This window comes from Lissotriton helveticus, chromosome 2_2, assembly GCF_964261635.1.
Source record: "Lissotriton helveticus chromosome 2_2, aLisHel1.1, whole genome shotgun sequence".
NCBI lineage: Eukaryota > Metazoa > Chordata > Amphibia > Caudata > Salamandridae > Lissotriton > Lissotriton helveticus.
The window spans coordinates 307,411,897-307,426,541 of record NC_136060.1 but is presented as its reverse complement, the minus strand read 5'-3'; the positions used below and the strand labels follow the sequence as shown (position 1 = coordinate 307,426,541).

General features: G+C 47.8%; 1 protein-coding gene across 1 annotated transcript in view; it reads left to right on the top strand.

Annotated features, from left to right (window-relative positions):
* Nucleotides 1–14,645, top strand: part of LOC144821811 (uncharacterized) — a 221,755-nt gene that overhangs the window by 182,233 nt on the left and 24,877 nt on the right. The gene's annotated exons all lie outside the window — the stretch shown is intronic.

The following is a 14,645-nucleotide window of genomic DNA, read 5'->3' as shown; positions in this document are numbered from 1 at the left end:
GGTTTAACCGGAGCGCAGAGATCTGTTCAAAAGCGGAGAGGACCTCCAAGCATCTGGGCCCGGAAATGCCTGGATCCGCCAAATAAAGCAGAACATCATCCGCATAGAGGGCTATCTTGTCCACCTGACTCGAGTCCCAGGCCCAACCCCTGATGAGTGGGCCATGCCGGACACGAGCCTGCCAGGGGTTCCATTACCAGCGCGAAAAACAGGGGTGAGAGCGGGCACCCCTGTCGCGTACCCCTCCGGATTGGGAATGTCTCAGAAAGCTCACCGTTGATGAGAACACGGGCCCTAGGGTTGGTGTAGAGGACTCTGACCAGGTGGCGGAAGTCAAGGCCGAAGCCCATCCTCTCCAGCACAACCTCAAGATACGTCCAATCCACCGTATCGTAGGCCTTCTCAAAATCGATGAAAAACAACACCAGATACGGGGTTAGGTGGTCACGATAGGCCATAGCCGAGTGGAGGCGGCGGATGCAGTGACGAGTGCCCCAGGAAGGCATCAACCCGCATTGGTCGGGATGGACCAACTACTGCAGGAGGGGTCTGAGTCTCTGGGCTATCACAGTAGCGAAGATCTTGAGCTCCGTGTTAATCAGCAAGATCAGACGATAGTCCGCACAGTCCAGGGAGGGTGGCTGCGTTTTTGGGATGACCACTATGGTGGCCATGTCAGATTCTGGTGGGAAGGAACCCGTCTCCATAACGTGGGTGAGGGACAAGGAGCTCGCGAACGGTCGCGTAGTACTCCTGAGGAAAACCGTCCGGACCGGGTGTCTTGCCGGGGTGCAAAAGTGATATAGCCTCGTGAATTTCCTCTGGGGCTTGGGCGCATCCTGTTTCGGCTGTGTCTGGGCTCCCCGATCAGTAGAGAGGGTCGCTCTAGGCAGGAGGGGCCGTTCCTCCGTGAGCCAGGCCCATGCCGCCTGGGGGTATCAAAGAAGAATGTCTTATTCTGAAAGATTACCTTAAGCCGGGCAGGGAAGAGGAGGCCATAGCGCAGGCCCAACGCCCTGAGTTTTTGTTTCACCTCCTCATAGGATCGATGTTGAGTCTGCAGCTCTCTGGAGTAGTCTGGAAAGATCATAATTCTGGAGTTCTGGAATTGCAGACGTCCTAGCTCCCTAGCCGCCCCCATAATCGCATCCCTGTCTCGAAAGTTGAAGATCCGGAGAATTATGGGCCGAGCAGGCGCGCCAGGTGGAGGTCGGGGGGCGAGGGAGCTCCACCGCAAACCAGGGGGAAAGCCTCTCCTTGGGCATCCAGGAGCGGACCCAGGTCTCTATAAAGGTGTTGGTGCGCCCCACCTCCACTCCCTCTGGAAATCCCAGGAGGCGCAGATTGTTTCTTCGCGCCCGGTTGTCGGCGTCTTCGGCCCTACGATGTAGCTCGGCCGTCTGAGTCTGGAGATGGGCCACCTGGGACTTGAGGGTACTCACGTCATCCTCCACCGTGGAAATCCGGTATTCCGTTTCCGTAATGCGAGCCGTGGCGTTCTGCAGATCCTGGCGAATAAGGGCCACGTCCACTCACACCTTTCCTATCCTGCTCTCCACGGAGGGCCTGTGGTGCACTGATCGCCTGCAGGATTGTAGAGAGGTCCCCTCCGATGGCCCCAGAAGCAGCCGCGCCCCCTCCACCCGGGTCTCGGTCCGATGTAGTAAATTGGTCCATCTTTCTTTGGGTAGGAGGAACAGAGGCCTGGATGGCGCGGGGTTTGCCCATGCTCTCGAAGAGGAGAACCTCAGATGCCCAGAGGGGAGACAAGAAGGCGAGCGGGCTCCGCCGCGAAGGCCTCCGCCACCCTACTCCGAAGGACAGAGGCCGCTCTCCAACGGGATCCAATCCAATGAGGGTCAAGCCGCCTCCACACCCCGCCACACACCCGTCTCCAAGGTACGTCGACGGTCCAACACCGGAAGGGCCGTGGGCAGTCTCAGTCCATACAGGCCAACCTCAGCAGGGGCACCCCACCAGTCACAGCCCCCAAGGAGTCTTCCAAGCCAGGGGCCCTCCCTGCGGCCCCGGGCAATGGCGGCAAGATCTACAGAACTTGGGAGAGGGGGGTGTCAGGGCGCCCGTGTGTGCGCGCGCCACCCGACATGGCATCCTATGCGCTCCCCCCTTGGGCCGTTGCCCCCCCTCCAACAAACCGGCCAAAAGGACCAAGCGGGGTACCCTGGCAGCAGTTGGGGCACCCGATGGCAGCCACCCCCCACCAGGCTCAGGGGTCAGGGTCAGCCGGTCGAGCAGACTGCGCCCCGGGAGTCAGAAGCCACAGGAGGGGGACGCAGGGAACGAGAATCCGCCACGGAGAAGGAGGGGGCAGGACGTCCGGAGCAGGCCTCAGCCGGCAGATCCGCCCCCACAAGACTCCCCAGCAGTCCAGGAGGGGAGGCCTCAATCCCCCCCAAGCAGCGGCCACAGCGCCTCGGGGCCAACACCCCGCTCCAGGCAGTCTCTCCCTCAGGAGCTGAGGGTCGGGGAGCCCCGCATACAGGACCGCCACCGCAGCACCCAAGATCTACAGTCCCTGGGAGAGTGGGGGGTCAGGGCACCCGTGAGTGCGCGCGCCACCCGATATGGCGGCCGATGCGCTCCCTCTCTGGGCCGCCACTCCCCCTCCAACAAACTGGCCCAAAGGACGAAGCGGGGTACCCCGTTAGCAGATGGGGCACTCGAAGGCAGCCACACCCCACCAGGCACAGAGGTCAGGGCAGCCGATCAAGCACACTTCGCCCCAGGAATCAGAAGTCACAGGAGGGGGCGCAGGGATCAAGCCTTTGCTACGGAGAAGGGGCGCAGGAGGTCCGGAGCAGGCCCCAGCCATCAGATCCACCTCACAAGGCTCCTCAGCAGTCCAGGAGGGGGAAGGCCTCAATCCCCCATGAGCAGCGGCCACAGCGCCTCAGGCCGACAACCCACTTTGCTGCAAACGGCTCCTGGAGTGAGCATCTAGCTCACTCCAGGAGCAAGTTCTCAAAGGCCATTAATTCGATCCTGAGTTTGCCTCGTCCTAAAACCACCGGGGCTATATTTTAGCAGTTCCGAAAATTTATAAACTTCAGTGCATCCCGGTGGCCACATATGGTGCCAAGATTCGGAGCCTATCGAAAAGTATAGGTATCCAACAGGAAGAAAACAGGTTCTGTAGGAAACTGTTGGGTATCCCAATATTGACCCCACAATATATATGCCACAAGGAACTTAACATCAATTTGATATCTTATCCGAGCACGACCCGCACTTTTCTGGCTGTCGGTGTGGAAGAACCCGGCCACTTCTTTGACCCGACAGATCGTTACTGATTGTTTAAAGTTTGACAACGGGCTTGAAATTCCTTTTTATTTTTAAAACATTTTATTTGTCAGAACCAGATAAAACAGGTACAAACAGAAGAAGGAGTCGAAATACAATAATATTGTACAATAAACAATTAATTTCATGTATGATTCGTTTTCATTCTCATATTGAGAGGGAGAGTGAAATAAAAGTGAAGAAAACGGTAGAAAAAAAAGAAAAGAAAAGAAAAAGGGGCAATGAATAAACATATAAAAGTACATATTAGAGTAAGTCAATTTCACACTATCACACTGGGCTAAGTCTCCTCCTCCAATTAGTGATGGGTTGCCAGATCGCCATGCCACGCATAGCGGATCTTAGCCCTCTGGTGGCATAAATGGCACTCTCCTGATTGAAGACCCCGAACAGATGTCCTAACCACATTTGAAAACTCGGTGGATCTGAGTCTTTCCACCGTGCTGCTAGTATTACCCTGAGGACTGCCGAGCTTATAAAAAGCATGTCCTCTTCTTCCCTGCTCAGGTTTAGTGTATTATCAGTGCCTAGCAGATATAAAGTAGGGGAGTCGGGTATTTTATGGCCAAACACTTCTTCCCAGAATTCACAGATCATTTTTTTAATAAGTGTTCATTGGTCGCATTCACAGAACATGTGAATAAGCGTTGCCGGGCCTTTAAGACATCTGGGGCAGTGATCGTTCTCTCTTTTGCCCCAGACATATCATTTGGCCGGAGTATAGTAAAGATTATAGATAGTTTTATAGGTCTGGGCTTTTAAACTAGCTGACATAAGTAGTCGTGATGATAGGCAGAGACTCATGTCAATATCTACATTCGTATTATCAAGTCTGTCTGCCCACGCAGTTTCTGTATGTTCTAGATCATCTTGTACCTTATCCAGTAGTTGACCATAGATTGTACCTATTCTTGCTGTTTTTTTAGCGATGGTATTGATAATTTCAATTTTCTCCGAGTTAATGTTAGGGTCCTTATGTTTGAGCATAGTATGAATCTTCAAATATTTAAAGTAGTCCCCATTTGGAAGATGACAATTTTGTTGTAGATCTGTAAAGGTATAAGCCTCATTCGTGGAGAAGTGTGGCTCACTGGTTAGAGGAGGCAGACCCTGAAGCAGAGGTCAGACCCGGGATAAGGGTTCAATTCCTGACGCAGCAGGGTCTTGAGCCCAGAATGTCCACGGACTCGATAATTCTCGCTTCGGTGCCTACTCGAATCACGGGTTCACACTCTGCAACTCTGGGCAATAGCTTGCTTAATCTCCACTACGGCCCCCCGCGGCGGGATGCCTGGCTTTCACCTTGGGGATGCCCAGTAGGGGTTATCTCACAGGGAAAAGCCAGGACGGGTTCCCAAAGCAAAGCGCCTTGAGACCTTGCTGTGATAAGGCGCTATATTAGAACCTTTGAATTGAATTGAATTGAATTTGCACCCAAAAGGTCGCCAACTGAGGTAATTCCTACAGAATGCCATTTCTTTGCGATAAGATCGCTCCCTAGTTCGGGAAAAAGGTTAGAATGCCATAGGTGAGAATACCTATGAAGCTTTGGGATGTGCATATACTTCGTTGTCCTTAACCAGATTGTCCAGGCACTCGTGATAACTTTGAATTTATTTTTCTTGTAATAACTTCTCTCTACTTGTCTCAGAAAAAGACCTTTAGCTTTTTCCCCTAGGGATAGCTCGTATATCGATGGAATAGGTGCATCCTCCATGGTCTCTAAGCTAGGATTCTCATAAAGAAGAGGGGCCATCTGTTGGAGAAATGAAGCCCATAGATATAGCAGAATGTTTGGAACTGCTAGTCCACCTTTGTTCTGTGGTAGTGACAGAAGCTTCAAGGATCTTCTGGTTTTGCCCTGTTGCCACATAAATTTGGACATAAGAGAGTCTAGTATTTTGAGGACCTTTTCCTCAGGCATCAATGGAATAGCCCGAAAAAGATAAAGCACCCTTGGCAAGATATTCATTTTTAAAAAGTTTCCTCTACCAATTATTGACAGCTGTAAACTATTAACCCGATATAGGTCTTTCTTTACAGTGTTTAGTAATGGCTCATAATTGAGTTGAGAGATTTGTGAGACATCCGGGCTTATGCTAACACCTAGGTATCTAGCATTATTAGTTTTCCTATGATCATTACAAATAATGTTATCCGTACATAGGATGATTGTTTTTTCTTTATTCAGAGAATATCCAGAGCAGCGTCCATAGGCTTGCGTTACTGCCTCTATTTCTGATATTGCCACGGAAGGATTAGGCGTTAGTACCGCAATGTCATCGGCATAGGCCAATACTTTAGTTTCAAATTTTTTAACAACTATAGGTGTGATTAGTGGGTTCTCTAAAAGTTTCAAAATTAAAGGATTTATATACAGGGCAAATAATATTGGGGAACAGGGACAGCCTTGGCGTGTGCCTCTGGATATTCTAATTATACTTGATTCAGAGCCCATTATTTGTAATTTTGCTATTGGTTTAGAATACATAGCCATTATAGACTTGACAAATTTGGGGCCGAAATTATACTGCGTCAGGGCAGCCCATAAGAAATTCCAGGTCACCCAGTCAAAGGCCTTCTCGGCATCCAGAAGGATCATCGACATCTGGCCTCCTGTTGCAGACATTACATCAAACAGGGAGATTGCTCTCCGAGTATGGTCGGTCGTACCTTTGCCGGGAATAAACCCGTGCTGCCATGGGGAGACCAGATGTTCGACGACCCTTCCGAGCCGGATGGCCATTATTTTAGCGTATAATTTGGAGTCAGAATTGATTAGGGAAATCAGGTGATGTGATGATAATTGATCCTGAGGTTTGCCCTTTTTTGGAAAGATAATTATATTTGTTTCTCTCCATGAGGTGGGTGGGATACCACTCCATTGGAGCCCTAAAAATAGATCGTATAATAGTGGGCCCAGGGTATGACTGAGAATTTTTATAGTTCCAGAGGTATTTTATCGGGACCTGCCGTCTTCCCAGAAGCCAGTGAAGACAAAGCAAGTTGGACTTCTATAAGGGTAATTTCTTTCTCAAGCTCTTCTCTGGTATTATCATCTAAAGTCTTGTTTACCTCTGGTTGCTCAAGAAGATCTTTCAAAAACAAATCTGCGTTTACCCTGCTGGTTCTGTTATCATCCTGGTAGAGGGTCTGATAGTATTGTTGAAATGCACCAATTATTTCTGGTGTTTGTGTGAACGTCTGCCCTCGTGATTGTATCTTTGTGATGGCATTATGGGACATTTGCTGGCGTGTATGTAGTGCGAGATGTTTGCCAACTTTTTCCCCGTTCTCGTACACTTCTTTCCGGTGTGCTTTTTATGTCTCAGCAGCTTTCTGAGTCAAGCCAGAGTTAAGCTCGGTTTTTAATACTAGCAGGCGGTGCATAGCTAGTTTCCCATTTTCGCCTTGAGCTATTTGTGCAATGTGCTCTTCCTCGGCTCTGGTCAGATCAGCCAATTGTTGATGATATCCCAAATTGTTTTGCTTTCGTATTCTAGCTTGATAGCTCGTAGTTTCGCCTCTTAGAGCCGCTTTAAAGCTATCCCATACAACAACCCTAGAGGCACTATATCTGTTTATATCAAAAAACTCTTGGGCCCAGCTAGTCATGTGAGTAATGTAATCTTTGTTAGCTAACAGCTTCCTATCAAATGTCCAGATTCTGCGTTTCCTCTTAATGGATCTAAGTTTAATAGTGAGAGTTAGAGCATTATGGTCCGAGATAATTTTAGATTCCTTTAAAATTGTAGCATTGTCAGCCAAATCACTAGTAGCAAATAGATAGTCAATCCTGACATATTTGCTATGGGGGAAGGAATAATAAGTGTAGCCAGGGTCCGGATAGTTTTTTAGGTCCCATACATCGCTTAACCCAAAGCTATAGCAAAGTCTACTAAGAGCTTTAAAGACTCGTGGCTTACGGCCAATATAGTGAGGGTGTGTATGACTACTGAATCGAGGGCCTAACGATATGTTTAGATCGCCACATAATATAAGTGGGCCTTGTATAGGTGCTAGCTCGAGCTCAAGTGTCTCAAATATAGTCGGATCATCCTGATTAGATCCGTAAATAGAGCAGATAGTGATACCAATGCCCAGTTTGATAATTACCCATCTGCCATGAGTGTCTACTATTTTATGGGTGGCCTGTCCCAGAAAGGTTTAAGCAAGCACTGCTACGCCCCTAATATTGGAGGTTTGTGTGGTACATGCTAATAGATTATATCCCCTGATTTTGAGAAGGTGTCTTTTCAGCCAGGGCAGGTGCGTCTCTTGAAGGCAGATGATATCTGCTGGGTTTCGGTAAATTATCTCTCCCAGCCGTTGGCGTTTATGACTATCTAAGAGTCCTGAAACATTCCAAGTTTGTATAGTTAACTTCCCCATGGTCCTATGTTTAGCGGGCCGTAATCTGCCAATGCCCTCAGCTCATATTGATAGTGTGTTTGATCTGACTTGGTTTCGATTGCCCTATTCCATGAGAGTAATATTGATTGAAAATGAAAAGTAAGACTTGGATTGACTCTGGTTCTATTTATTGAATTTCTTTTAAATGCTCCCCCCTCCCCCACTTCGCCCCCTCAGCCTCCCCTCCCCCTATCCCCCCCTCTCCCTGCGAGATGTCCTGGGTCATAGGGCGCCCAGGTGTGGCCGTCGGCAGGGACAGAACGCCCCAGCACGCATGCACCGTGGCCTGATCAAAAATATATACATTTTGGGTACATAGTATACATATAAGTTACTTCACTTTGTTGTCTTCCCAACCCAAATTTTTACAAAATTGAGATGCTCTCCTTCTTTATCTTAGTCCTTTCTTTTTTCTTTTTCTTTTTCTTCCCCCCCCCCAATGAACTGCCGGTGTGTGATCCGCTGGCGTATATGTTCAATAAAGTGTAATACTTTAATGGTTAAGGCCGTTACAGGATGCCTTTTGATTATTTTCCAGTGTTCTGCTTGCTTTTCTCAATAATTTCTTTTAGATAGGCTTCTGCCCGGATCTCACTTGTGAAATTTGTAGTTGTTACTTTGTAGATGATTTTAAGACGCGCCGGGTTTTGTAGGTACACTGTTGCTCCAGTTTGTTCAAATGGGGCAAACAGTAGCCTCATTCCCCATCTGCGTTCTACTGTCGCGTGAGCGAAATCGGGGCGCGCAAAGAAAGAAAATCCCTTGAATTCTTTCTTATTTGAGGGCCTGGCAATATCATAGATTTTTTCCCTTAAGATGAAATTTCCGAAGTAAACCAACATGTCTCTCGGGTACTGTGGGGTTTGATGGTTACGTTTGGGGAGTACCAAGGGGAAGCGATGTGTGCGTTGGATCTCGTTATTCAGGTTCCAAGTTTGGAATTCGTGAAAAGATGTTTTCAGAAGGTCAGCCATGAAGCCCCTTGGATCATTTCCTTCGGCGCCCTCGGGGATGCCGAGAAAGCGCAGATTGTTTCTCCTGCCTCGGTTCTCAAGAACTTCAACCTTTTGCATCAGGTCTTTAATAACACCTTCATGTTCTTTTTCCTGGGATTGCAGTTTTGTGACATCGAGCTCGAGATTTTCAGTACGGGTTTCGACAGAGGCCATTCGATTAGATATTTCGGAGCAAGTTCGGTCTACTTTTTGTACAGTATCTTGAAGTTTTTGTATAGCCGCATGATTCCTGTTGCTGTTGATTTTGACATCCTTATGGAAAAGTTTGATGAAGTTGAGTACTTCGCTCAGAGATGGTTCATTTGTATTTTCATGTCCGTCGCTGTACTTTCCATTTTGTGCTGAGGCCATTTCCAATGGAACCCCATTAGAGCACATGTCTGAATCGGGTTCTCCAGGGTTTTTAAATAATGAGTCGTTCTGGGTGTGCTTAGGTCTTTCCTTAGCATGTTCCGTATTGCTCCCGGGGTCAGTGGTTTCATCATATGATAGTTTGCGGTGTCTTCTATTTCTAGTTCTTTTTTTCCCAGCTTCTTTTTGGGAGTGGGATTTTGACACGCTGCCACTGATTTCCCTTTGCCTCTGATATCAGAGACCTCCAGCGTTGCTTCTACCAATTTGAGGCTTGAGCTTCTTTCAGTTGGATTATCTTCCTCACCTGCCTCGCTTGAATCACTTGTCGCGCTAGAAATAGATACTCCTGTCTCATAGATGTCCGAGTCAGAGTCTGCGTCTACGGCGGGTACTTTAGGCTCAGGGAATAGTTCGCCACCATCAGTCGATGTTTGTACCATGGCCCTGGCGGAAGAGTGTTCAAGTCTCAGGGGTTCAATTGAGAGTATAGGCAAAGGGTCAGTCGCATCACTTGTATTTGCGGATGAGATAGTGTTTTTACTCGTATTTGCGTTTGAGTTTACTGTAAGTTTGTTCTGGCCTTCCTTGGATAATGGCGTAAAAATATTAGAGATCCTGGGCTGGGAGTCTACCTGTTGGTCTGTGTTTTTGGCTGCAGCTTTCAGGTTCTTTATAGTTTGCAACCTCCTCGCCTTTTTGGCTATCAACTCCAGATTCTCATTGTCGTTGCTTTGTTCTTTGGTTAGGATTACTCTGTTCTTTTCCTTTACTTTATCATTGCCTTCATTTTTGTTCTTGTCTTTATCGTTATCTTTATCAATGTTTTTTTCCGTTTTTTTATCCAAGGCCTTGTCTGTGTTTTTTCCCGTTGTTTTATTTTAGTTTTTGTCCTTATTTTTATTTTTCTCCACATTACCACTGCTAGCATTGCTTATCTCATCGGGGTTTTCTTTAGCCTTGGACCCTCTGGTTTCAGGTCGTCGTTGCCCATCTTTTGCTTTTTGGACATTGTTGGTGTTTTGTGTCTCTAAAGTGGCTTTTCTAGGTTCTTCTGGCACTTCTGGCCCTTCTGGCTCTTCTGGATCACTTAGGTGGGTGTTTGATTCGGTTAAATGTTCAGATATTTTTTTGAATATTTGCTCAGATGCCTGTCCCTCTGCTCAAGCAAGATCTGCCATGTCGCATATCCTCTGTGCCTGAGTCAGGCTTTGGCCCGCAGCTTGCCCGCTCAGCTCTGCCTGAGTTCGTTTTTGTGTTCTTAGGGCAAGTGTTACAGTAGCTATAATGGTTATAGTGGGGAATTTAGAGAATTTTGACCCCTTTGCTTCGACTGCCTCAGAGACCACTGATGCCGCTGATGCCCCTCCCTTATGTTTTAGAAGTGATTGTGGATCTCGCGCAGACCACCCTCTTATGGTGTTTCTGTCACTTTGCATGCGGCTGAGGTAATACGGTGCACATCTACCTGGTTGGAGTTTGGCATAAGCGTTCGGCTGAACCGTCTGTCTTTTAAACCCTTCCCTGCTGATGACGGAACCGCTCCGTCATCAGCTGCGGTGGCGCTGTGCTGATGACGAAGCGGTTCCGTCATGGCCCGCTCGGAGGGCCTGCATGGCGCGGATTCCACGCCTGCGCGGCGCGGATTGCGCGCCTGCGCTGAGCGTTCCATTGAGCGGGCGGGGCCATGACAGAACCGCTCTGTCATGAGCACAGCTCAACCGCGGCTGGTGACGGAGCGGTTCCGTCACCAGCATGCGGCCGCCATGCGTCCGTCCCGCCCCCTTAGCACTGCGGCGGAATAGCCGCCGCAGTGAAGGGGTTAAACTTCACAGACACCCGAGTGCCCGTTCTTTGAGCCCCCGCTGTCCCCCCCAGTTTATCGAAATGTGCCTGCACTCTACCTCAACAAGCCTCAACAATCCTTCAAAAAGTCATCCACCAGTAACTCAGGTCTGGGGTTAGTTGCTTAGTTTCTTAGTTTTTTGTTTTGGGTGTTTGGTTGCTTAGTTGGTTGCTCAGTCTACCAACCTTGATTGTTTTAAAGTTATTTTTAGGGTGGTCTTTCTTGCCTCTTTGCCAAGTCTCGAATGCCTTGAGCAGTACCAAGTCAGATAATCAATCAGCAGAGCAGAGCAGCAGCACTGTAGACCCTCAGAATAGCTCAGAAGTAGCACAGAAGTAGCGCGGAGGTAGTGGCACATTGACACATATACTGGCAGATATACAGCACATATACAGACTGGGATTAAGTCCATATCCTATGCTGACGACATTCAGCTACTTTTTACGTTCGACACCCCTTCTGCCTCTGCCTTCGAGCCATTGAAATCCTGCCTTAGAGATATTTCTAACTGGATGGATGCCAATTCCCTCCGTCTCAACGCAGGCAAAACGGAGATGCTGTTTTTTAAATCTCCATCTCCCCTTGACTCCAGTCTGTGGTGGTCCATAGACCTGTGCCAAGCCCCCACACCCAAAGACTCGGTGAGAAACCTAGGAGTACGTTGGGACAACCACCTCAGTTTCAACACTCAGGTACAAACAGTTGCAGCCTCTTGCTTCGCAAAAAAAATAAGAACTATCAAACGGCTCATTAACTATCTGCCGGTGGACTGCCGTAAGACTGTGATCCAGGCATTAATCATTTCCCATCTTGATTATGCCAATGCCCTCTATCTTGGCATCACAGCCGGCCTGTGTCACAAACTACAGACGGTCCAAAATGCTGCGGCTCGACTGGTGGAGAGAATCCCCGCCAGACACCATATTTCTCCACATCTCCGTAAACTTCATTGGCTACCCATTGCGAAAAGATGCGTCTTTAAGGCAATGACGCTGGCCTTCCGTGCATCTAAAGGCACTGGGTCGGCCCATTTGAAAACCACCTTACGTCCATACGTCAAATCCAGGTCACTAGGCTCCAATTCCTTACTACTCTGGAAACCCCCCGTTTTAAACGTTCCCGCGCAGGTGGAAAAACCTTTGCGGTCTGTGCCACTCAGTACTGGAACCTGCTTCGGCTAGCCCTTCGCTCCTGCCAAGCGGAACCTGTATTTCGTAAATCCCTGAAAACCCTCCTCTTTTCCTCCTAGTCTGGTTTTCCCTCCTGTGCCCCCCTGTCGTCAGAGCCTTTTTAGCGCCGGGATGCCCCGTTGGGGCCGCTGCGCGCTTTATAAAATACACAAAAAAAAAATAATAATAAATACAGCACAATAACAATAACGAGAACAGCAGAATAGCATCGATAGTATTGAAAAGCGCATGCAGTGCAACTGGCCTTGGTTATACTTTTGCTATTTTTTCCTTAACTGGCCTCGGTTCTATTTTTGTTATTTTGCTTAACTTTGTATTGGTTTTGCTTTGCCTTTGTTTTTTGCTCTTGTCTGTCGATCTGCCCAGTCTGTGTGACCTGTGTGGTCTCAGTTTTTATCCTCCACGGCTTTTTCCAGCTTTTTGCCACATAGGCCTCAGCTAATTAACAATGAAATTAAAGAACAATTAAAGAACAGTTACTGAGGATGACAGTGGAGATGCCACGGAATGCCACTGAAAACCACTGAATGCCTCTGAATGCCTCTGAATACCTGTGAATACCACTAAGTCTTTCGAAAGTTTGCATTACATTAAGCAAAAGAGTCACAGGCCCTTTAATCCTTAAAGCCCTTAAAGCACAGCGCCTCAGACTCCGCAGATGACGTGGAGAATCTGCCTGGGACACTCGAGTGGTTGATCAGCTCCTCAGTGCGTACGCGACACAGGGAACCACGGAGCTACAGATGCTTAGCCGGAGATTCAGTGAGCGCTCGACTCCTTCACTAAGCCCCACGCTGCATGCCGTGACCCTCAGACTTGCCGTGACCCTTCAGGCCGCCCTTCAGGCCGCTCCACAGACAAGAAAGGTTCGTGAAAGCTGGGTGAAAGCAAGGCTCTAAGCAGTAAGCAGGTGGCAGTAAGCAGGTGGAATATGAAGCATTAGGAGGAGCAGGGACAGCGGGGAGTAAGTCTCGCTCGGCCGGAAAAGAGCGCGGTAGAAGGTGCAGGGTGTTACATGCAGCTATACTTACACCGGCTTTGAGGTGTCCTGGAGTGTCTCAGCCCCTCTCGATCCCGATACCTACATCCACAGCCTCGTCCGAGCCCAAGCCCAAGCCAAGTCCAATCTCGAGAGTTCAAGGCAGGGTCACTAGTTGGAGATTGACATTATCGGGTTAATCCTTATCTTTCCCTCTTTCCCTCTTACCATGATCGATCTCCGCAATACTGCACCTTCCTCGCCGTGCAGCACCTCTGCAGACCCCCGGAATGATAGTCAGATGAAAGGCGAAGGAAAGGATGTTTTCTTTTCTTTTTTTTTTTCACAGCCTACAATCTCAAAGCGCTGTCACCACCATCACTGCTGCATACCACGCCGTACTGCATATCACTCTCAGTGCCAGTACCCGCAGTACCAGAGTCTTTTTTTTTTTTCAGTCCATCATTCTCGACAGCAACTGCCAGCAGGAAAACAGTGAGATGACCGAAGCAGCAACTGGCCGAGCTTATTCCAGCATTGCTAGGAGATATTTCATGATGCAGATCAAAGCTCTCGGAGCAAGCAGCCGGTACGTCCTCTCACTCCAACGCCATTTTGCAAAATGCCCCAGAGGCTACCTTCCAATGTCCGGGCTGGAAATTCCATGGCTAAGAGGCATGCAACAAAGTTTGCGCAGCATCAATAGAGAGCACATTTTCTTAGATCCCAGCTCAGCTGAAGCAGTCCCAAAAAAGGAATTGCGGGACGCCTTTTATTTGTTATATAACAGGGAGCGAAATGTTTTAGAATCTGGGAAAATATTTGTGCGTAACTATATGCTTATTGAACAACATTGTTACCCGCTGCATATATATCTTACCTTACCAATGAGCCAATGGGAGAGGAGTTTATTATGTCAACTAAGAGCCGGTACTATTAGATTTAAATTTTGTTTTCCTCTTGGCCATCACCCAAATCTCAATCAAACGCCATGCCCTTGTGATGGGAGGAGTGAAAAATCAATTATGCACTTTTTATTTTTTTGTAAGTACTATCTTAAATATTCCAAGTGGCTTTTAAATCCTTATTTTAAAAAGAGACAACCGATTAGTTTGGATGAGGCCTATCACTGTATAATAACTCTAGATGATAAAGATCTGATTTTTCGCACATGCACTTTTCTTAGAATTGCCATTTGAGCACGTAGGTCCATGCTGGATTTTTTACCCTTTTTTGCTACAACTGAGAAAATGTTTTAATGGTCTCATGTAAAACCTTTTATCATGTTATTGTAAATAGGACAGAAGATTTTGTAATGTTTGCTATTTTGAATTTTATTCGTGTATGGATCGATTTTGTATTATTATGAATTTGTGCTTTTATGGGTACCAAGGTATCCAAATAAAGTCAATGAACTGAACTGAACTGAACTGAACTACTATGACCAACCCTGGCTTTGGACTAATTCCTTCACTTGACACCAGATGTCCAAGAAATTCAATCTCCCTCTTCCAAAATTCCCATTTATT